Consider the following 24,976-nt stretch of genomic DNA (forward strand, 5'->3'; position numbering starts at 1 on the left):
TCTCTTAGTCCCTTTCTATTCCAGTTTTTTTGCTACACAGCTTGCTTTCCTCAGCTTGCTTTGCCCATCCTTTGTCCTGCATCTTCATGCACCTGTCATAACCTAGTAGAATCTAGGCTGTGCTTCTATCGGATACTTGTTGAGAATCAGCTCCTTGGTTATAATGATTAAAAAAAATATTTGCCTTGTTCTCATTTTATCAATAGATTTCAGAAGACTTTAGGTTACTTTCAAAACTTGAGGATTTCATAGTTATGTCCTACTTTAGAAACTGTGTAGGAAGATGTCAAGGGAGATGATTAGTTGCTGAACTTACTGAACACTAAGGGATCTCTTTAACAGAATTTCCAGCTTATCTTTATGAGGTGTTTCCTGTTTCCAAACAGACAGTATAAAATATAAAATAAGGGGCGCCTGGGTGGCTCAGTCAGTTAAGCATCCGACATCGGCTCAGGTCATGATCTCACACTCCGCGAGTTCGAGCCCCATGTCCGGCTCTGTGCTGACAGCTCGGAGCCTGGAGCCTGCTTCAGATTCTGTGTCTCCCTCTCTCTGACCCTCCCCCATTCACACTCTGTCTTTCTCTGTCTCAAAAACAAATGAACATTAAAAAAATGTTTTTAATAAAAAAAAATTAAAATAAAATATAAAATAGTTAAGACGCTGGAGCCAGACTTTAGGAACACAGAAATGTTACTCACTTAAACACTTCAACTGCCTTATCTGTAACATGAGGATGATATTCATTTGTGTATCTCACAGAACTGTCAGAAGAAAATGGTGTAATACATGACACATGTTAAGCAATAGTACTAGTTTTTCGTCTTATCTGAAGTCAACACCCCACTGAATGATTACTCAGCTATCTTATGAATATCCATGGCAATGTTTTTGAAAGGATGAGTAGATACTATCAAATATTTCCTCTTTATTTCCTCCTGAAATAACTCAAATTTTTGACATTAAAAAATGCTATTTTTCTATAGGGTTGATTCACTCAGCAATTCTTGATAATAGGTTTTGTGCCCTATTTCATTAAGGCTCCATGTTCTATAATTTTCTTGATTTCATGTAGATCCCTTCTTCTGTATAGGGATCACAGTTCTAATCTTGAAGACTTCTGCCATATTAGCTATTCATTAATAAAAGAAAAACAGTTTTGGCAACAGTTACACAATGTCATTCTCAAATTCCTACAAAATATTTCATGGATGCTAACACATTCCAGTGGGGTCATGATGATTTCATTAATTTGACCCTCTATTATGCTCCCAAAGCACATGTTACTTACTTCTGTTTCATTGTTTTCATATATATTTTAATTATTTATGTGGCTGATTACTCCTCAACTTGAAGATTTTATTTCCATCCCCTTATCCTTTCATCATTCCTCTCTAACTTTCATCCCTCAAAGCACATGCATATACACACACACCAAGTCTAGAACATATTAAAGAGTTGGTAATTACTTAGTGAATGAGTACATACAATATTGAGATTAATTTGATAAAGGGTCTTGAGCTTGAGGGAGGAAAAATCCCCCTAACACATTGCTTGCAAAGGACTAAAACATTCTGTTCTCATTTTAGCCATTTCCTCCTCAATCTCACCTTTAATCTCAGAGTCACCAAGGTTTGTTGAGCCTTCTTCCTCATTTTGATTAAAGACAACAACAACAACAACAACAAACAAGCATTTATTGAATATCTATGAAAGAGTCTGGAGTTAGATACTAAAGTGGGGAGAAATGAAAGTGGATAAGGTCGGTCACTGGGACCACCTTTGAAAAAAGTATCAAATACAATGAGACAGTGAGTGAAGGTGGTCAGAGAGATTACTACAAGTATATGGATTATGGAAGATGCTTGCAACAAAATCTCAATCACATTGTTTTATTTCATTGTTAAGATTCCATTTAGGGGCGCTTGGGTGGCTCAGTTGGTTAAGCGGCTGACTTCGGCTCATGTCATGATCTCGCGGTCCGTGAGTTCGAGCCCCGCGTCCAGCTCTTTGCTGACAGCTCAGAGCCTGAAGCCTGTTTCAGATTCTGTGTCTCCCTCTCTCTGACCCTCCCCCATTCATGCTCTGTCTCTCTCTGTCTCAAAAATAAATAAACGTTAAAAAAAATTTAAAAAAATAAAAAAAAAGATTCCATTCAGATAGGAGGGGATGTCAAAGTGTAGACCTATGTGTCTTGGAGATGGGAGAGCTGTCCCAGATAGAGGAATCAAGAAAGAAATAAGGTAAATGAAACATTTTCTTTAAAAACCTTGCAAATTCCTTCTAATATGCTCCTGGAACACATTTGTACTTTATATATTTTAGTTTGTACATAAATTATCATAATCTATAGGATTTATTATTTACATTTGTTACGTGTTCTTATTTTCAATTAGTTCAACACTGGGCAGCCAATTCCTATAGGGTCCTGTTGAGCCAAAATCTGAACGATTTAAAAAACATTTTTTTTTAGTTTAGCTTTATTAACTAATTTAGGTTGCATTTATGTAATGCAAATCTATTAATACCCTATGAATAGTTATTTGTGAAGGTGTTTCTAGGTTTTAGGATTTTGTAATTGTCAGCATGAAAATATGGAAATGGTAAGGTAGAACTCAAAGGCCAATCAATATGGAGATACTATTTGTAAGAACTCCTGTTTTCAGAAATGAAGCTTGAATAAAAATAAATAAAATGTTACTTTTTAATAAGCATGCTAGTATTTTTAACATGTAAAAAAATTATGAATGCCTCCATATGCACCACTACACAAGGAGTGTTAGCTAGAAAGGTAACAAAGCTATTGAAATTAAATAGCTATTTCATATTCAGATGAGAATCTTTCCCTCTTTCTCCCTAGTAAGTGCCCACTGCTACTATATCCCAAAATTAGGTGGTGGAATATCTAAGAAGGACTTATGAAAGAGGTGATACATCCTCTAGGTTCAAAAAAAAAAAAATGGAGCAACTGAAACATGTTTGAGATTGACATAATTTCTTCTAATGCAAAACAGAGGAGCTTTAAGAAGACATCAACGCGGGGTGCCTGGTTGGCTCTTCTGGCTTCAGCTCAGGTCATGATCTCGAGGTTTGTGAGTTTGAGCCCTGTGTCAGGCTCTATGCTGACAGCTCAGAGTCTGGAGCCTACTTCAGATCTGTCTCCCTCTCTCTCTGCTCCTCCCCCATTCACATTCTGTCTCTCTCTCTCAAAAATAAACATTAAAAAAAATTAAAAAGAAAGAAGACATCGACCCAGAATAACGTGGCACTTCTTCCAGAATTATCAACTTCCAAAAATTTAGTAAATTTCAAAACAAGCATATAGATTCAAAATTTCCATAAATATACTTCAAAATTTAGAAATTGAGCCACGGGAGCACCTGGGTAGGACTCTGGCTCGGGTCATGATCTCATAGTTCGTGGGTCTGAGCCCCGCGATGGGCTCTATGCAGACAGCTCAGAGTCTGGAGCATGCTTCGGATTCTGTATCTCCCTCTCTCTGCACCTCCCCTGCTCATGCTCTGTCTCTCTTTCTCTCTCAAAATTAAATAAACATTAAAAAAAATTAAAAAAAAAAAGAAATTGAGCCACAGGCCTGCATTTACCCTCCAAATATGAGTACTTTGGTAGACAAGTATCAGATGCATTGCCCTAAGAAGTCCTGTTAACTGTCCCTTTTCAGGATGGGGAACCAGGTTTCTTACCAAGGCAGGCAGAGGAAGTTTTCTGGTGTTTCCATAACTTCTGCCTGGCTTCTGAAGAATAGTGACTTTTAAAAGTTGCAGAGAAGACAAGGAGGAAGCTAGGGAATGAGCCAAGCCATTAGATTTGAGGGGAAAGGAGAATAGGTTCAATAACTTTACGCAAGAGGCTGACTTGAGAACTGTGAGCTATTAGCACCTGTCTAGAGACCTTTTATTTCTCAGTCTAGGGGACACAGCTGTTCCTGCTTCTAACCCTTTTCCACTGTTTGCTACTGCTCTTAGTATCCCTATGTCAAACTTGTCAAAGTCTGTAGGATTCCACCCACAGACCACTGTAGCAATAGCAAAAACAGCTTTCCCACAACAGCGATGAGGGCAGTTTAATCTATTGTCAGCAGTGATTTTCCCCCACTTCTGAAAGCCAAGACCATTTTTCAGCAATTCTAACATGTGCCACTGTTCACATTCTAACATCTTTAGAATCAGGGCATGTATTTCAACTGATGTTGTCTCTTAATGGCAGAATATAAATTAACTGCACATCTTAAATCAGTGCAGTCTTAAATTTGATGAAACATGATATGTGAAAACAATGTCTCTGTTAATGGTAGAACTTCAGACTGCACTAAGATTAAAAAAAAAAAAAAAGCTTTGACTTGTTACAACCCCCTAGAGGGATGAGGCATAGAAATTGGTGTCAGATCCACACCCAGAAAGAGTATAGCTTGTTAGTTGTTCTAATTAAAAAATTAAAAGGAATAAACTGAATTCCAGAATTTACCAGAACAAAGGATTCACAAGCATTTATCTTACAGTAGGTGAGAGTCACTAAACCTAACTTAAAGAAATTTTGCCCAAAAGTGAAAGGAGGAAGTTTAAGAAGGGGATTCCAACAGAGAAAGACTGAGTGAACCAAACATCACAAAATCAAGAACTTTTGAGGATATTACAAATGACTAGACAGGTGAAAATGCATTGTGAATGTGCTTCAAGAAAGAGTTAGCTTTAAAGACCTTAAAATCACAGAGAAATTCAATGCCTAATAACATTAATATCTGTCAAGTAGCAAAATTCCTGCCCTTTACCTCTTTTCTCACTAATCTCCCACTCTCTTTAATTGTAGAGTAGCCTACTACAGCCTAGTGAGGATGGGAGCAGAGCAGTAACCTATGCAGGAAATAGAAAGGAAGCCATGCATTCAGCCCTTTCCTTCTGCAAGTTTCCCTACTGGAAGTCTCCCTCTGTTGAAAGGAATAAGATTAAGAACTGAATTCAACACTAAGTTTTTAATTATTATGCTGAACTGGCCTTCTTAATTAGTCGGGTGAGATCCTTCTCATTTGAATGAAAACAGTACAACCAAAGAGTTAAAGAAGCTGTCAAATATTTCATCTAAGGCAGGAAAGTCTATTCTCACAGAATAGGTTTAAATGAATAGGAAGAGAAGAAAATAACTTTATTTTGTGACTATACCATAAGAGCCTCACTAGTTCAGTGAAATATTTCCATAAATAACTTTGAATTACAAAGTGTTATCTTTCAGTTGCTATGGATGGAAGATCTAAAAGATCAAACATCTAACATGAAATTTCTTAACTGTTTTACTGGAAAAAAATGTTGAGCCAAAGAATCAAGTTTCTTTCAAGGAAGGATTTTAGAAATATTCATAATTTGTTAAAATTTCAACTAGCTTTTAAGATTAGACTATTAAAATATACATTGAATTATCAATAACTGGTTTCTATGTCAATGTATATCATTTCTATAGACTATTTTTGTATTCACACTTAAGGATCAATGCTTGTGGAAAAATCCCTAATGATTGAATTAACTAAGAAATGAGTGAATAAATGAATGAATACATGAGAGAAAATATACCTGAAATTTGGAAAAGGCACCTGAATAACCTTGCATGGCAGAGGGTACTTTATTCTCATTAATGTAAAAAAAGAAGTGATCTGAGCTTTCTATCTGAACTAAAAGAAGCACTATGGATTAAAAAAATATTTGATAAATTCAAATATACTCTTGAACATTATATTTGAGTCTGATCAGAGCATTTAATGTGGCTAATTCGACACCGATCTTTTGGTCTTCTTTCCTGAGAAGAATCTGAATCTGCTACTATGAAAACATGCTGGCTGAGCAGAGAAATAGGAGCTACGAGAGGGAACTGAAACACAGAATTCAGAGTAGGTTCTCTCAAGAGAGAATATCTTGTTCTTGTAGAGAAGGATAGGTCACTGGTTCTATTCATCACTGACACCATGGCTTTCTTCTAGATATATAGCAGGAAATGTACACAAGGGAATGAATATACAAAATTTAATTTCAAAAGGTTACTAAAAGGAAATAATTATGTATAACATGGAGGCTAAGATGCCTCTTCTATATTTAGCCTTTTCTTGAACTCAATATTAAAAAAAAAGTGAAATGATTAGGCTTGATATCAAGTGCCATTTCCATGTTTAAAAATGAAGAATACCAAGGCACTGGGGTGGCTCAGTCTGTTGAGCATTCGACTCATGATTTCAGCTTAATGATCTCACAGTTTTTGGTATTAAGCCCTGTTCTGTGCTGTCAGCATACAGCCTGCTTGGGATTCTCTCCTCTTCTCTTTTCCCCTTCCCACTACAACCCCACCCCTACACATGCTTGCATGCTCTTTCTCTCCCTCAGGGTAAATACATACATACATACAACCGTACACACGTACATTCAAACTTAAAAAATGGAGAAATACCATTTTCTAATTTGGAAACCTAATGAGCATCTTGAAAATTAGGAATATTGTTTCTAATTTGGAATTAAATAAAGGTATCTGTGCCAAATACAAAGCATTGATAGCATCCTGTATTATTATCTGTATTATTATGTCTATTATCTATCATTAATAGAAAATTTTAAAGCATTGACTGAATCTTAGTAACACTTCATTTTTCATGCTTCTTGAAATTGTCCCAAGACAGGGTGGCTAATTTAAAATATGAGTTTTTTTTTTCCAAAATACAAAAAATAAGATGCTCTGAAGTACCATTTAAAATTAGTTAACTATTGATTTTACCCTCACTGCCTTTCTATTATCTGACTATTCTTTGTTTTATGTAAGTTTTATGTATAAGAATCTTGAAAGTTGGATGGTGTTTTTAAATTTGATTTTTCCAATTTGAAGTAAATATACAAGAAAGAATAGCAAACATTACCTAACCAAATACTGGGTTTAATGAACTGTCAGATGGCAGAGAGTGGGCATAACAGAAAACAAATGTATGCATCAATGCAGGCTCCAGGAGACACATCAGTATTTTCACGCAATGGATAGTGTATTAAATATACACTAGGAGTCCTAGTACTCACTCACGCTTGCCTATTATTAGGTGAGGATGGCAGGTATGTGACAAGTTCTGCCTGATCACAAGGACTAAATTTAAATATAAAGGCATATTTCAATTCTTCTGAGAGATGCGATGTGGCAGCTGGAGAGCAGAGCCTGAGCAACACGGGTGAGGGAGATGCTGAGAATAAAGTGACTCCTGGCAATTAATCACACATGTCAAGGAACAGTCAAGAGGATCTGTTGAATTTGACAAAATAAGGGACTCCACATGTCCCTGAAGAACAGGGCTTCTAATTCCTCTGGTACTGTTGACTGTTTGTTCTAATCAGAGTGGCACTGGGAAGGGATACTAAATGGGAAAATAGAAATTCAATAAATATAAATTAATTAATGGCATTCTACGATATTACGGATTTCACTATGTGTTTTCAAAGAACAATATAAAAAGTAGACAGTCTTGAGTTTTATATATGATTGTGAAAAACATACTTTCATTCCCTTTGGTGTTTTGGATTACTTTGTTCAGGTTCTTTCAACTCTGTGATGGTTGGAGGCATGTCATGCCTTCTGATTTGTCCATATCTGTGGCTCCTATTCTGGTTAAACTCATTGCTATGCTCTACTTGGCTCCCACATTGTTAAAAACCCCGTTGTTTCCTCCTCAGTCTCCCCCATCCCTAGCATCTAGTCTGTCACTAACTTTATCAGATTTGCCTGTGAAATACCTTTCTAATCTTACCTCATTTCCAGTTTCTGAGTTTCTACTTATGTAATACCTCCTTCACAAAACTGCAAGTTATTTTCTAATGTAGACCTGTTTATAATACTCCTCTAGTTAAAGGAAAAGTCTTGAATATGAACAAATATATGAGAATCATATATTGTTAATTAAAAATGTGGTAAAAGTTTGTGTTGACGTGAACATATTATATAAATGTAATTCAAAAGAATCTACATTGTCGGTATCTTATTTTAAATAAAAACAATACATATTATATATTTTGTATATGTAAGCTTAAAAGATGTTCTTCAGCATAGTTACTGTTTGTCTCTAGGTAACAACCATGCATTCATGTTTTTAATACGGAGACACAGATCTTATGCTTAAAGACATAAAAGTATTTTGATGGAGAAAACATACAGATGGTAATCAGACATATGAAAAGATACTCAACATCACTACTCATCAAAGAAATGCAAATCAAAACCTATACAAAATCAATGATATGTCTTATACTTATCAGAATGGCTAGAATTAAAAAGACAAGAAAGCACAAGTGCTGGAGAATATGGGAAGGAAAAGGAACCCTCATGCATTGTTGGTGAGAATATAAGTTGGTGCAGCCACTACAGAAAATAGTATAGGGGTTCCTCAAAAAATTAATAGAAATAGCATATGATCCAGTAATTCCACTATTAGGCACTTACCCTAAAAAAAAAAAAAAAAAAAAAAAAAAAAAAAACTAAAACACTAATTCAAAAAGATATACATACCACAATGTTTATTACAGCATTATTTAGAATAGTCAAGATATAGAAACAACCTAAGTGCCCACCAAAAGGTGAAAGGATAAAGAAGATAGCACGCACGCGCACACACACGCGTGCGTACACATGCACCCACACACACACACACACACACGCACTGGAATGAATATTACTCAGACATAAAAAAAGGTTAGATCTTGCCACTTGCAAAAACATGGATGGATCTAGAGGGTATTTATGCTTCGTGAAATAAGTCAGACAGAGAAAGACCAATACAATATGATTTCTTTCATATGCGGAATCTATCAAACAAACAAGTAAATAAACAAACAAAAAGCAGAAACAGACTCATAAATACAGAGAACTGAAGGTCGCCAGAGAGGAGAGTGGGTTGATGGTCAAAATGGGTAGAGGGGAGTGGGAGATACAGGTTTCCAGTTGTGGAATTAGTCACAGGGAAAGAAGGTACAATATAGGGGATATAGTCAATGGTATTGTAATAGCATTGTATGGTTACAGATAGTAGTTACACTTGTGGTGAGTGTAGCATAATAACATACAGACTTGTGGAATCACTGTTATACATCTAAAATGTAACACTGTGTGTCAACTGTGCTCGAATAAAAACATTTTAGACAAGAGAAAGAAAGCATTTGAGTGAGAGATGAGAGGTTTAACTTAAAATAATCAGGAAATTATTGCATTTAAATGTCATATCTCCTAAAATCGTAACTGAATTTTCAACATGTTTTTCTTGTCATTTTTACTATGATTCTTCCTTCATTTCTTACTTCTTCCAGACATCCCCACCCAAGATGAGTGACAAACACACATCCCTGAATTACTGAAAATGTCTTCTTTCAATAGAGTCTGTAACTATTTGTATACAAAGGGAATACCCTAGGAGTAAAAAAACTATATAATGCAAATTGGGACCTTGCCTACTCAATCTTCTCAAGCACTCTCTAAATACTTATATCCTCTGAACGTGTGTTTTGTTAATGGAAGAGTAATCTGAAAAAAAAAAAAAAAGAGGATTACGTCTAGCATTAGAGATGAATAAAAGTTTTAAACATAAATTATTTTCAAGGAGCATTAATATTATCTCATAGTCTTCTTAAACTACTCTTCTCAATAATTATTTTTCTTGACACAGAAAAATATTAGATGATGGAATTAGGAAGGAAGAGAACAGGCAGACATGAGGGTGGTGAATATATTTTCAATTTGGTCAGTAATTCTCATTTTGTTTAGTACAGTTCATGGCAGACAACAAAGACTAAATAAATGCTTGTTATCTGAAATAATGAATTTAATAAATATTAGTTGGATATTCATTGTTATCAAGCCCTTTCTAGGCTTGGGGAATTCCTAATTAAGTGAAGAAATGCTGAATGTTGATTCATTTATTTGGAAAAATACTTAACACATATGCTGGGGTGCCTGGGTGGCTCGGCTGGCTGAGCATCTGACTTCTATTCAGGTCATTATCTTGCAGTCCTTGAGTTCAAGCCCCGCATTGGGCTCTGTCCTGACAGCTCAGAGCCTGAAACCTGCTTCAGATTCTATGTCTCCCTCTCTCTCTGCCCCTCCCCTGCTTACACTCTGTCTCTCTGTCTTTCTCTCTCTCAAAACTAAATAACTGTTTTTAAAAAATATGCCATGACAGATACTAAATAGCACTTTGGATGCAGGGGAGAACAAGTTAGTTGTGACTCCTGAATTCACAGATCTTCCAGGCTAGTGTCATAATAGAATATATTTAAATGCTATGAACATAAATTGAGAAAGCATTTAATCCTACCTAAGGGAGAATGAAATAACATCCTGAAGTTTGTTGAGCATCTACTGATGGATATGCCAAGCATTGTACATAGATGTGTCATTTATGTCACTCTGCTGGTTTATTATAGTGCTACTTGTTTCTGAAATGCTTATGATAATTTCACATATACTAAAATAGAACAATTTATTATAGTACAATATGTGATTTTATTTGACTGTTATTCTGTTTTTATCTCTCAGTCAATATTTGTTCTAAGTTGCTATCCTTAATTGTGATTATTATAAAATATGGTTTACACCACTATAATCTGTTTACCTGCCATTTATTTTTTTGCCTGTTTGTTTGCTTTTGTTTTTTTAGTTTATTTTTTGAGAGAGCATGAGTGAGAGTGACAGGGGAGGGGCAGAGAGAGAGGGAGAGACAGAATCCCAAGCAGGCTCCACAGTCAGTGCAGAGGCCAAAGTGGGGCTCAAAGTCAGAACCGTGAGATCGTGACCCCAGCTGAGATCAAGAGTCGGATGCTTAACCAACTAAGTCACCCAGGTACCCCTGCCATTTCTTTTTTGTTTTGATTAAGTTTTGACTCATATGCCTGACAAGAGGAAAGTGAGTGATGCATTTAACCTGTTGAAAAGAAATAAAAGGTGTATCACACAGGATATTAAAGTGGAAGTCATATAGATGTTGAAAGACCTATTAGAAAGTGATTGAGAAAATAAATAGCACAGATTATCATACAAATTAGGGTTAGTAGATGGACTTTCATAATATGAAAGATATCAGGAAATTTAGAGCAACTTGGCACTATGGCCAAAGAACTGAATAAAAGGTAGTTGAAAGAAAATATGATGAAAGCAGTTGTAAGTTTGTTGTTCCCCAAATACTCGTACTATGCTGTAAACTTTTTCCTCTGAGGATCATGCTATGAGGGCCCCTTAAAGAACTGATCTAGTTAAAAAGATCATGTCCAAAAATGCAACCCCTCCCAAATTCAATGAGTGTATATGAGCCTGATGCCTTTTATATTGCTTATATAAGGACAGTAAAGGTCCTAAAAAGAAGTAAAATTTGAGCTTGACCTAGAACAGGACACTGTGTTTCAACAGTTGGTCAATGAAAAGAAGAGAAAATTAGAATAAATTACCTACATATCTATGCCATATCCTGGGACATTGAGAATGTTACAAAGTGAGGCTATGATCAAGACAGGACTTAGAGAAGGCAGAAAATATTTAGAAATTTAAAGAAAAACAAGTATAAGAAGTAGTATTGAATTTTGATGTTATCAAAATATATGTAGTTATTTTAAATAGTTTTGACATGAAGTTGAAAATATATTAATATAGTCAAATGAAAACAAAAAAGAGAATTATAAAGTATTTATGTAGAATTAGATTATTGTATATACATTATTATATATTATATATGTATTATTATATTATCCCTATTCACTAATTTTACAAGTTGACTTAATATGGGTCTTTTTAAAAAAGTTTTTATTTCATTTTATTTTAGAGGGAGAGAGCATGCAAGCAGGGAAGAGGGGCAGAGGGCAAGTGAAAGAGAATCTTAAGCAGGCTCCACACTCAGCATGGAGCCCAACAAGAGGCTCGGTCCCATGACCCTGCGATCCTAATCTGAGCCCAAATCAAGAATGGGATACTCAACTGACTGAGCTACCCAGGCACCCCAATGTGTGTCTTATTTATATATCAATCTCAATTATCTAGAACATGGCCAAGAAATAAGTAGGGTAAAAATAACTATAAGTAGCCATATTTTTCCCCCTGCAATTCAATTCATTTTATTGACAACAGAGTAGCTAACATCCTCACTTCCATTTAAAAATTTAAATTTTCTACCTCCATGCCACTGATCAGTCCACAAAAAATCAAAAGTAACAATCTTAAAAGAGCTTAAATGAAATTTTTGCTTCTGGATATGAGGGAGCAGCTTGCAACAAAATAAGGCCAGCTAAAATGCAAAAGAAAAATCTGTTTCTAGAATTGCTAGCAACGATTTGAGGGAAGCAAGGAAAGACAGACTGATATTCTATAAGCTGCTGTAAGCACAGTGCTTTTGCCAATTCTTGGAGAAGGCAAAAAGGCTATGAAGTGAGAGACAGAGCTGTTACTAGGAAAATGGAAACTAGCAGAGTTTTCAGCAATTTTATTAAGTCTGGGGATAAAAAGTAGAGGTTAGAAATACAATGGCAGGGGCGCCTGGGTGGCGCAGTCGGTTAAGCGTCCGACTTCAGCCAGGTCACGATCTCACGGTCCGTGAGTTCGAGCCCCGCGTCAGGCTCTGGGCTGATGGCTCGGAGCCTGGAGCCTGTTTCCGATTCTGTGTCTCCCTCTCTCTCTGCCCCTCCCCCGTTCATGCTCTGTCTCTCTCTGTCCCAAAAATAAATAAACGTTGAAAAAAAAATTAAAAAAAAAAAAATACAATGGCAGCCAAAACTTGAGAGCCCAAGATCTCAGAAAAATTGAGGCATAGGGAAATGAGGAAAAATCCACTGATTTTTCTTTAGGGAATTTATTGAATTCTTAAACTACAGAGAGAAAGAAGCAAAGAAGCTAAAGGGAATAATTGTTGACACCCTTAAAATGTTGAAGAGATTAAAAATAAAATGGGAGGACATAGCAAGGAAAGGGGCTTTAGTAAAAACACACCATGAGTAGATCAGCTCTTGATTGGATTAAGGTATTCATCCCCATGCAAGCTATTCAATAGAAGGAAGATGAATCCTCTTCAGAGTAAAATACAAATTACTCAGTCTTTAGAATTATTAATGCAAAATGTCCCACAATCATTAAAAAAAATACTCAGCATACCAAGAAAAATAAATGACAAGAAAATGTGACCCAGGAAGACTTAGACATTTTATTTACTAAGGATGCACTTTAAAGTAACTATGATTTAAGTTTAAGAAAATAAATAATATAAGGAAGAATTTCATTAGAGAAGTGGAATCTCTAAACATAAAAGAATCAACATAATTTTTACTAATTACACATTCAATTACAACTTAAGAAATAAATAGATGAGTCTAATAACAAATTGGATGCAGCAAAAGAAAGGTATAGTGACTTTAAGTGAAGGCCAATAGGAAATATCCCAATTAAACTGTGTGAATAGTGAAAGGATAGAAAATAGGAAAAAGAGATGGGAGACATATGAGGAGAAAGAAAAAAAAGACCTAATATACTTCTAATTTGAGTATCAGTAGGACAGGAGGAAGAGAACAAAGCAGAACAATATTTAATGATGGCCAAGAAAACTCCAAGATTGACAAAAGACATCAACCTACAGACTTAAGAAATGCTGCAAAACCCGAACATCATAAATTATAGAGAAAAGAGCCCCATGGCCTTGTCCCTCACTCATACCGTCAGGGTTTTATATCTGGGTAAAAGAAGCAAATGTTGATATCACAAAAAATATACAGAGATGCCAGAATGGGAAAATGATGTGTGGTAAATAAGGTGAGCTTGATTTTAGCAATGATCAGAAAGCAGTCAAAGAAAGAGGAGAGATAGACATTCTCACGAGAGGTCTGCCAGAATGGAAGAGGAGTCCTCCATCACCAAAAAAGATGCCTCTGCCCAAGGAGAGAGACGTGGCTTCATCAAGAAAGAAAGGGAGGAGGAACTCAAAAGTTGCAGATTTAACCTCCTTAATTTTTGTTTGGCTTATATAAAATGAAAAGGTTAGTGGAGACAATTTTATATATATATAAATACATATATATATACATATATATATATAAATAAATATATAAATACATATATAAATAAATATATATATATACATATATATATAAATACATATATAAATACATATATATGTATATGTATATACATAATATACATATACATACACATATATATATATATATATGTAGCAATTTACGGTTGTCAATGTTTTTATATATTTTGTCGTTCCTATCTGTGATTAAGGCAGGACAGACATTTTAAAAATCTTCATTGCAACCACAGTGGAACCGATCTTGAGAAAAGTTGCATGTATTTGCTCTAACTCTCTAGAACATGACCTCTAAGGGAAGAAAGTATGTTTTTAATTCAAAATCAAGTTTTTGCAATTAGATATTATTATGGAATCATAGTTAACACATTTAGGATTGAAAATGGTATTATGGTTTAGTTTTTAAGAACGCTTTTCTTTTATAGATATATAGTAAAATACTTTTGACTATGAAACCTGGAATCTGCATCAAAATAATGCAAGGAACATAACTGCAATGTTGTATATCTTGTTTTGGGTGATTCTGAAATGGATATGTACAATTGTTAAAACTCATCAAACTGAAAATAAGACTTTAACATTTAAGCACATGCAAATTGTATCTAAATTAAAAAAAAACATCAAAAAGTAACTAGGAAAGATAATCTAGAAGACGATAACAAAGCTTGTGGACTTATGCTATCAAAATCAAGACATGCATACCTACAGTATGAAAACAGTGTGTTTTGGTATAGGTATAGAAAAATGGACCAATGGAAAAGAATAGAACAAATAGAAACAAACTCAAAAATATATAGTGACCTGATACAATGTTCATCCTGTAGTAAAATTAGGAAAGAATGATTTTTTCAGTAATGGCCATGGGTCAACTGGATACACATCTAAGAAAAAAAATCAGCCTTACCTTCTATACTTTACATTATATTAAACAATTCCAGATGGAAAATAAATGTAAATGTCAAAGGAAAAAAAAAAAGAAATTTTCCAGAAGAAATCATAGGAGAGTATCTTTATGATCTTGGAGTAGGCAGACATTTTAACTTGGTAACAAACTCTAGAGAAAAAAAATGATAAACAGAGCTACATTAAGATCTTCTGTTTATCATCAAGAAAATGAATAGATAGCACACAGAGTAGGAGAATATATTTGCAATGTGTACATTTGTTAAAGGCTTACATAGACTATATAAGAAATCATATAAATGGACAAAATAGAAAACTGTATACAATACTTGGAAAATAATTTGAATGGACATTACAAAAGAGGATATCCAAATGGCCAAACAATGTATGAAAGGTTCTCTACCTCATTAGCCATAGAGAAATGCAAATTAAAATCTACTGCAATCATTACCCAGCCTCTAAATATTAAATCCAAAAGAGATAATACCCAGCTTCAGTGACGACTTGAAGTTATTGGACTTTGCATATACTGCTTGCTGGTGGGGGTATAAATAGTAAAACCAACTAGGAAGGTTGTTTGGTGATGTCTACTGATGCAGAATATATGCCTATTTTGTGACACGGCAATATCTTTCCTTGATGTATATCTAGCAGATAAGTATACACATACAGTAAAACCTTGGTTTGTCACCATAATTCGTTCTGGAAACGTACTTGTAATCCAAAGCACTTGTATATCAAAGTGAATTTCCCCATAAGAAATAATGGAAACTCAGATGATTAATTCTACAACCCAAAATATGTATATAAAAATGATTACAATGCTGTGATATAATACAAAATAATAAAAAAAATACAAAATACAAAGAAAAATAAATAAATCAACCTGCATTTACCTTTGAAAACCTTCATGGCTGGTGTGAGGGAGGGTTATTGTGTAGGATGAATTTCACTATCACTAATAGAATCACTGGTGTCTATTGGCTCAATGGAATCCTTTTCTTTTCTTGCAGCTTTAACAAGGAACCTATCCAATGACACTTGTTTTTGCCTCCTTTTTTTTTTTTTTTTTTTTTTTAATTTTTTTTTCAACGTTTTTTATTTATTTTTGGGACAGAGAGAGACAGAGCATGAACGGGGGAGGGGCAGAGAGAGAGGGAGACACAGAATCGGAAACAGGCTCCAGGCTCCGAGCCATCAGCCCAGAGCCCGACGCGGGGCTCGAACTCCCGGACCGCGAGATCGTGACCTGGCCGAAGTCGGACGCTTAACCGACTGCGCCACCCAGGCGCCCCTGTTTTTGCCTCCTTTTGAGGATTTTGCAGAAATGTGACATTGCATTGTTTTTCAACAGATTCATCGCTTGCACTGATACAAACCTTATTCGTGTGGTGCTTTTCTACAAAATTTTGCACTGTTTCCCACATTTTACACATCTCCATAATCTCATTTGAAGTGAGGGATTCTCCTGCCTTTTTCCCCTCCTCCTCTGCAGACAAGATGCAGATGTAGATATCTTATAAAATCTTGCAATTTCAGCCATTCCCATACCATGTTTGTACTTTTTGATGTATTTCCTTCTTAACTTCCACCATAATCATCTCCTTCTTACAGCCTTTCTTTTCAACCTTTTTCTGCATGGGAGCCATTGTATATGCTTTTACGGATGTTGACTATAGTACAGTATTAATAAACTCTTGTCATATACTGTATTTAATGTAACTGGCAATAAGACAGCAGAGGAAAGGGTCTGTATCTGCAGGCAACCTGACCCAGAATGAAGCAAAGCATTCCTAAACTTATTCTTGTATGGAAAAGCAAAGGACCGTCCATAGGTGCCTTGAAGTGACAAAAGATACACTGGTTCCAGGTGTGAACACCTTCCAAAGTTCTGAAAAATCACTGATTTCTGCCAAACACTGCAGCCTGAGACCAAGCATCTGAGCCTGGGAGACAATCACCCACAATCCAACAGTGAGAGAGGGAAAGAAGAGCCATTGACTCAGTTGTGATCATGAAACATTTGGCATCATGTACTACTCATATTGAAATACATCACTCATTTATCAAGTTAAAATTTATTAGAAATGTTGGCTTGTCTTGTGGAACACTCGCAGAACAAGTTACTCGCAACCCAAGGTTTTACTGTATTCAACAGAACACGTATATGAGTTTTCATAAAAGCATTATGCATAAAAGCTAGTAACTAGAAACAGCCCAAAGACTATTGACAGAAGAATGAATAAACATATTTTGTCCTATCTGTAAAACCAAATATATCTTAGTAATGAGAATACACAAATTGCTGCATACAGAACACCAAGGCTGAATATCAAATTTTTGATATTGAATGAAAGAACCAGACATAAAATGGAATATATTATATGAATCCAGTTATAGATAGCTCAAATCCATGGATGACTTACCCAAGGCTCTTAGATAAGAAGAGGAGGAACAGTAAATTCAAAGGGATCATTGGGCATCTTGCCTGTGCATGTCCTTGGTCCAAGGGTGTTTGCAGTCAGCTTTGGATCCCATTTCTTGTCACCAAAAACTGTTAAAAAAATATTAAAGAAAACAATTTAGGTGATACAAACAAACTTTATTTAACACTTTATGAAATAGACAGTCTCTCTTTGGAGAACTGCAAAATGGGTCAGAGGACAGGAAGCTTTTATTAGATGAAGAACAAAGAAAAAGGAAGACACAAGTAGAAAATATCTGATTGACTGGGTCCACATAGTCAGCCTTGTTTGGGGTACAAATGCCTAAAAGTGGCTTAGAGTTTGGAGACTGGCTGGGTATATTGTGTTTGTGTTCAAGCTGAGCATTTACAAGGGCATGAAGTTTGTCTAAGTTTTGGTTTGCTGACATTGCACCTGTGCAGGAGTGGCTCCATCTTGGGACTAAAAATTTATTTCAAGAGCACCAAAGCTAGTTTTCAGTAGAGTTCCTGCAAACTCTGGTACCTTGAGCTTCTACTTTCAGGAATGCATAAGACATGGAGGGCATGCCTCTAGTCTGCCTTTGGTGCAGACCTGGATTGGAGACTCCACATAAAACAGAATCTTAACAGCTTAATGAAAATTAAACCCCCACCACACAGAAAAAGACAGATTGAAAAACTTAAATCTTGACCTTGATAGTGGGTAGAGAAAAAAATAGCCTCTGCATTCACAATCAGAAGCTGGTCTTTACTTGGCATGCAGTCCAATGAAAATAATACAATTCAAAATTCTTCGAGTGACTAATATATTTTAACATATTACAAATGAAAAGGTAAGGATCTTATTACATTGATAAATAAAGGAAAATAGGCAATCAAATTCAACATTCATTCTGTATTAAATTTTTAGCAAAAGAAACAGAAAGTCTTTTCTTTAACTTAGTAAGTACATGTACAAAAATAACTAACAAATATCACACTTGATTGAAGAAAAACTGAAAGCATTCTTTCTAACATCAGGAACAATGCAAGGATGCCTGCCATCATTATAGCTAATAAAACATAATAATGAGGTCCTTGTCGGTGCAGACACGGGAAAAACAAAGTAGATATAGGAATAAAAAGGAGTTTTTATTATTTACATAAGATGTAATTCTCCACAGAGAAAACCTCCCCCAAATCTACTGCTAAACCAATAGAGTTAATGACAGAGTTTAGGATACAAAAATACAAAATAAAAAATAAAAAAAATGGGGCACCTGGCTGGCTCAGTCGTAAGAGCATGTGACTCTTGATCTTGAGGTTGTCAGTTTGAGACCCACATTGGGTGTAGAGATTACTTAAAAATAAAATAAAATAAAATAAAATAAAATAATAAAATAAAATAAAATAAAATAAAATAAAATAAAATAAAATAAAATAAAATAAAATAAAATAAAATAATAAAATAAATAAAATAAAATAAAATAAAATATAAAAATCAGTTCATTTCTAAAATCCAGCAGCAAATAACACATTTCTTAGTAAAATAAAATAAAAAATGATCATTTACAAGGGCAACAAAAAATAGAAATAAATCTTTTTTTAAGGAATAAATTTTTAAAAATTTTTCTAATGTTTATATTTGAGAGAGAGAGAGAGAGAGAGAGAGTGGGGGATGGGAAGAGAGCGAGAGGGAGACACAGAATTCAAAGCAGGCTCCAGGGTCTCAGCTGTCAGCACAGAGCCCCTACACAGGGCTCAACTCACCAGCTATGAGATCATGATCTGAGCTGAAGTCAGATGCTTAACTGACTGAGCCACCCAGGCGTCCCAGGAATAAATTTTTTTTTAAGTTTGTTTTGAGAGAGAGAGACAGAGAGAGAAAGAGAGAGAAAGTATGAGGGGCAGAGAGAGAATCCCAAGCAGGCTCTGCACTTAGAAGGATGCGGGGTTCAGACTTTTGAAATGTGAGATCATGACCTGAGCCCAAGTCAGACTCTCAGCTGACTGAGCCACCCAGTCAAGGGCCCCGGAATAAATCTTTTTCAATGTATAAAATTTATAGAAAGCAAAGTATGAAATTTTACTGTAAATCATTAAGGCAAATCTGAAAAAAATGGTAGAAATACAACTATTTCAAGGATTGAGAGATTCAACACTGTTATGATATAAACTTAAACTGATAGACTGTAATTGTAACAAAATTCTCAATATGGTTTGTTTCACTCAATTTTACATTTTATTTAGCAATATGATTCAAATGTTTTTATGAAAGAGTCAAGTACCAAGAATATAAAAGGCATTCTAGAAAAGGAACAATGTTTAAAGACTGGGCCTTCTAGATATTAAAAGGTAGCTAAAAGATGCAGTAACTAACACAAGGAGGATTTAGTGTGACAAAAACATATACAAAGGGTACTGAGGAAAGAGCTTAGATCTAGACCCAGGGCACTGAAATAGACCCATGCAAATATTGCAACCTGATTTGAGATAGAACAAGAACAGCACAGTGGTTTTTGGAAACATTAGATTCTTAAATCAAAATGTGATAGTAGTACCAATAACAACAAAATAATAATAGCTGCTTTGGGATAAGGGGAATATAAAAAGCTACTACTGTCTTCCATTTTCTTTATTTATAAAAATAGAAAACAATATCAAATATCATTAAAAATGAGTGAATGAAAGGTAAGGAAGTGGTGACTATAAACAACTTTTGAAGTTTGGCTATGAAGAGGGAATTTAGACACTAGTCTTAGAGAAACAACCAGAGGACATTATAATGCTGGTATATAGAGCATATTTTTGGCTGATATGAATGATCTATTTAGGAATGAAACTTTGGGGTGCCTGGGTGGCTCAGTCGGTTGAGCATCCGACTTCGGCTCAGGTCATGATCTCACAGCTTGTCAGTTCAAGCCCCGTGTCAGGCTCTGTGCTGACAGCTTGGAGCCTGGAGCCTGCTTCAGATTCTGTGCCTCCCTCTCTCTCTACCCCAACCCACTTGCATTCTGTCTCTGTCTCTCTCAAAAATAAACATTAAAAAAACAAAACAAAAAAAGAATGAAACCTTCATGATGCAAGAGGGTAAGTCAATTACTTAAAGTTTGTCAGTATAGGGGACTCCTAATCCTCTCAAATTTGATAAAATTAAAGCATAGTTAAAATGAAGACATTATGACTACAAGCTGGAATAGCACTAGGTTTTTTTCCAAGTCTCTAAAACATTTCAGAAAAAAAAAAAAAAAGGAAATTAGCTGAAAGAAAAAAAATGCAGGAATATTTCTGGTATAATTCTTTTCACAAGGAAAAATATAATGTAGTCGTCAGTGTAAAATACATGGATATCATGAGACCAAAGGAGATAATTTGATACAATTTTATTTTCTTTAGTTTCTGTGAGGAAACTAAAACTTTTTTTCTTTTTTAAAGTTTATTTATTTTTGAAAGAGAGAGAGAGAGAGAAAGAGAGAATGAGCAAGCTGAGGAGGGGCAGAGACATAAGGAGAGAGAAGTCCAAGCAGGCTCCGTGCTGTGAGCATGGAGCCTGATGAGTGGCTCGAACATATAAATTGTGAGATTATGACCAGAGCTGAAATCAAGAGTTGGACACCAGGGGCGCCTGGGTGGCACAGTCGGTTAAGCGTCCAACTTCAGCCAGGTCACAATCTCGCGGTCCGTGGGTTTGAGCCCCGCGTCAGGCTCTGGGCTGATGGCTCAGAGCCTGGAGCCTGTTTCTGATTCTGTGTCTCCCTCTCTCTCTGCCCCTCCCCCGTTCATGCCCTGTCTCTCTCTGTCCCAGAAATAAACGTTGAAAAAAAAAAAAAAAAAAAAGAGTTGGACACTTAACCAACTGAGTCAACCAGGCACCCCTTAAAAATATTTTTCCTTGATGGAAGTTAAAAAGTTATTCTTTCAAGTTTCTTATTTATAGAAAGGGGTATGGGTCTACTAAACTACTTTAGAACTTATAAATACATGAGGGCAGAAGTATGGATAAAGTTATAGTTACTATAGTTCTTCCTTGATGCAAAACTCTACATATCTATTTTGTTGTACTTTTAAGACAACCTCAAAATTATAATTCTAATTTATATTAATTTGCAAATTATTGAATAGCAGTTAAAAAAAGAATCTTGATAGATGTTACCACTATTCAACAAAATATGGTCCTTCTGTATTTCTGGGCATTGGAGAAAATTGCATTTTCCTATCCCCTTGAATTAAATACTGATCATGTGACTTGTTTTGGCCAATCTAATGTGAAGAGAGTGAGGCATCTTATGTTGGAAGTCAGTAATAGATTTTTCAGTTCAACTCCTCCTTGCTTCATTGTTTGTGAAAACATATGCTGATGTGAAGGTGCCATAATTTCAAGAGCAGCCTGGAATTCTGAGTAATTATAAGGGCAGATGCTCTGAGATGTTTTCTTACATCCTCAGTGATGTGTGAGCAAAAATAAATATTGAGTGAAGCCAATGAAAATTTAGGATTGCTATTACCACAGCATACCTTAGACCTTGTTGAAAGACTTAAGAAGCTAAAGTAGAAAGTAGGGCAGGAGAATTAAACCCCAGGAGAATTAAAAGAAGCTGGGTGGAAAAGCCAAATCTTCTGGGTGCCTGGGTGGCTCATTTGGGTAAGCAACTGACTTCAGCTCAGGTCATGATCTCATGGTTGGTGAGTTCAAGTCCTGTGGTGGGTTCTGTGCTTACAGCTCGGAGTCTGGAGTCTGCTTCAGATTCTGTGTCTCCCTCTCTCTCTACCCTTCCTCCACTCATGCTCTCTCTCTCTCAAAAAAAGTAAACAACAGCAACAAAAAAAAAAAAAAAAAAGAAAAAAGAAGAAAGAAAGAAAGAAAGAAAGAAAGAAAGAAAGAAAGAAAGAAAGAAAGAAGAGAAGCCAAATCTTCAAACTAGTCTTAGGAATGAAGTCTTAGGAAGAGTCTTAGGAAGTAAGGAGTTCTATGTGTAAGAAGCAATAGAAAATATTATGGCATGGTATATAGTTCAAACTATTTATTTCTCCTAGAACTGTGTTTGAATGTTATTTAGTTATCTTTATTAATATATTTTTTGTTTATTAGTACCTTATTGAAATTTCATTTCATTTTTTTTTCTACTTTAAAAGGCTTTATAGCTCTGAGACCAGAAGAGCTAAGTCTAGGATTTTGAGCTGTAATTTCAGAAAACGGAATAAGACTGAAATAAAGTTTCACTATGCATATCTTTTAAAAAAAGAAAACTTCTAGCATTTTATTACTGCTCTATGGTGAGATTATCTTGTAAAGTTTACAGCGAGTAAACATAGGTAATTAAACATTAAATAGTTGACTCTGATGTTCATATTTTAAGAAAATGTAACACATCATTGATCTTGTACTTATGTCTTTGTCATTTTATTTTAGGCACTTGGGTTTATTTTACGAAAATACTCCTAAAAAAGTCTTAAGACTCACAACTGAAAATATTCCCACCAAATAATTTCAGAAACCTATTCCTTATGGTTGGGAAGGCACTCCTGCATATATTAATGAGAAAAGATTATTTTTCAGTGAATTCCAGGAATATTGTTTTAAAATTTTCATACTCTGCCTTTCCTGTTTCCCTTCTTGCTGACTTTTAATATTAGAACAAACAACAATATTGGTTTTATTTCAAAGGCCAAATTACAGAAAACAATAAACTGGCTAAAAGTAAGACAGAACTATTATATAAAATCAAACAAACTAAAACTCAAAAATTCAAATTACCACTTTGTCCTTACTTTGGCTTGCTTGTGGGAATTTATTGAAGAAGTCTTTTAAACTTCATCAAAAATCCCTCATGCCAGTTAATGATAGAATGGGGGAAGAAGAGGTTTTGCTATGTTTAAATTCCATTAGAGCATTGTGGGTTTTCACTTCCTAAGTGGATTATTTAACTTCCGAAGAAAATCCTTTGAGGTCTAAGCTTATTTGCTCTCAGGAAAAATATGGCTTCAGTCACTTAGGAAAAAAAAAAAAAAGACAACAGTAATCTTTAAAAATATATACTTAGAAAATATTTCCCTATCATGAATATGTAGCTGAAATTCATTTTTAAATTAAATTGTTAGTTATAATGCATAAATTTAAATTTTCAATTAGAAATCAGCTAAACTGAGCATCAATCAGTTGCAATTTTTTTTCTTCATTTCACTTAAAGAAGGAACCATTAAATAAGAACGAATAGCTCATAATGGTAATAAGGTAAAATAATAAAAAATATACTCTGAGTTGCTTCAAACCTTATGATACAGTTATTATCCACATTTTTGTGCTAGATTTTTATAAAATATGGATTCAATTCTAGAGCCTCAGGCAAGGTAAAATTTGCATTTGCTTGGCCTATATAGGCCATTGATAAATACATTACATAAATCCATGATTATATGAGATAAAATGCATATAAGTATTTTTGATACATTTATACCAATTGTATCAATCATGTATATTCAAATATCGCAAAACCAATGCTTTTCTTAAGAACTACATCCTTATGGGGCACCTGGGAGGCTCAGTTGGACTTTGGCTCAGGTGTGGGTTCAAGCCCGGCATGGTGCTCTGTGCAGATGAGCTCAGAGCCTGGAGCCTGCTTGGGATTCTGTCTCCTGCTGTTTCTGCCCTTCCCCCGCTCGTGCTGTGTCTCTGTCTCTCAAAAATAAATAAACATTAAAAAAAAAAAGAATGATATCCTTTCTAATAACTTGACACTGAAGCTTCTGTTTAGACAAAAAGGATTGACAGGTCACATTTATCTCCTCATGAAAACTCACTAATGTAGGAATTCTAAATATATAAAACCCCATGAGGTCAAAAAGAACAAGAGAGCAAATCACTGCAGTGGAGAAGCCTGGCTCCTCACTTCGCCAATTTACAACACAATGCCTCCAGGGGGCATGGCTGACATGAAAAATAACTGTTTCCACAGCTCTTGGAAACTTAAGTCATTGAAGAAACAGAGGTAAAATGGGGAGCTGAAAACAGGACCTGCTATAAAAGTTTGTATTTTGTATAAAAGTTTGTCACTTCCTTACAACCGATTGAGGTCCTCCGTATTGACAAAATGCAGGCGGCTCCTGTGGCCAGGCCCACGTCACCAATGCAAACCTGAGACGGCCGACATTTAGGGAAAAGCCTCACCCTCACCGCCAAAGAAACCTAACACACACCAATGAAAATCCTCCAGCTCGGCTGCAGTTGAGTTTACCTTGGCTTAGAAAAGCGGGCTTCTCAGCCAATCACGCCCGCTCTCTGTGCCGCCTCTCCTCACGCTCTAGGAAACGCGCTTACCCAAAATCCCTCGGGAGGTGGCAAACCCCGGCCTTCGTCTCGCGAGGCCCCGCGAGGCTCCCAGCTCACGGGTTGTTTTCCCTTGGATGAAGGACATCAAACTCATTACAAAGTTATTTCGTTTCCACTTGAAAGTTTCAGTGGTGAGGTCCGATGCAGGCTGCTGAAGTCTCAGTACTGCTCCTAGACGCAGGTGAAGGGACCCACAGGCTGTTTCCGTTGCTCTCCGGGGATCTGCGGTAAGCTTTTCTCG

The 24,976-nt window shown here is 35.5% G+C and overlaps 1 protein-coding gene across 1 annotated transcript in view; it reads right to left on the reverse strand.

Annotated features, from left to right (window-relative positions):
• LOC124519917 (bifunctional heparan sulfate N-deacetylase/N-sulfotransferase 4-like) overlaps positions 1 to 24,976 on the reverse strand; it is a 403,122-nt gene that overhangs the window by 364,409 nt on the left and 13,737 nt on the right. Inside the window, exon 2 of the mRNA XM_047090382.1 lies at positions 17,410 to 17,537. The gene's annotated coding sequence lies outside the window, so the exon portion shown is untranslated. The remainder of the gene's footprint in view (positions 1 to 17,409; positions 17,538 to 24,976) is intronic.

The sequence above is a fragment of the Lynx rufus genome, unplaced genomic scaffold (genome assembly GCF_022079265.1).
Source record: "Lynx rufus isolate CCGP_SWC_20201006 ecotype Redwood Valley unplaced genomic scaffold, mLynRuf1.p SCAF_3, whole genome shotgun sequence".
In the NCBI taxonomy this organism is placed as follows: Eukaryota; Metazoa; Chordata; class Mammalia; order Carnivora; family Felidae; genus Lynx; species Lynx rufus.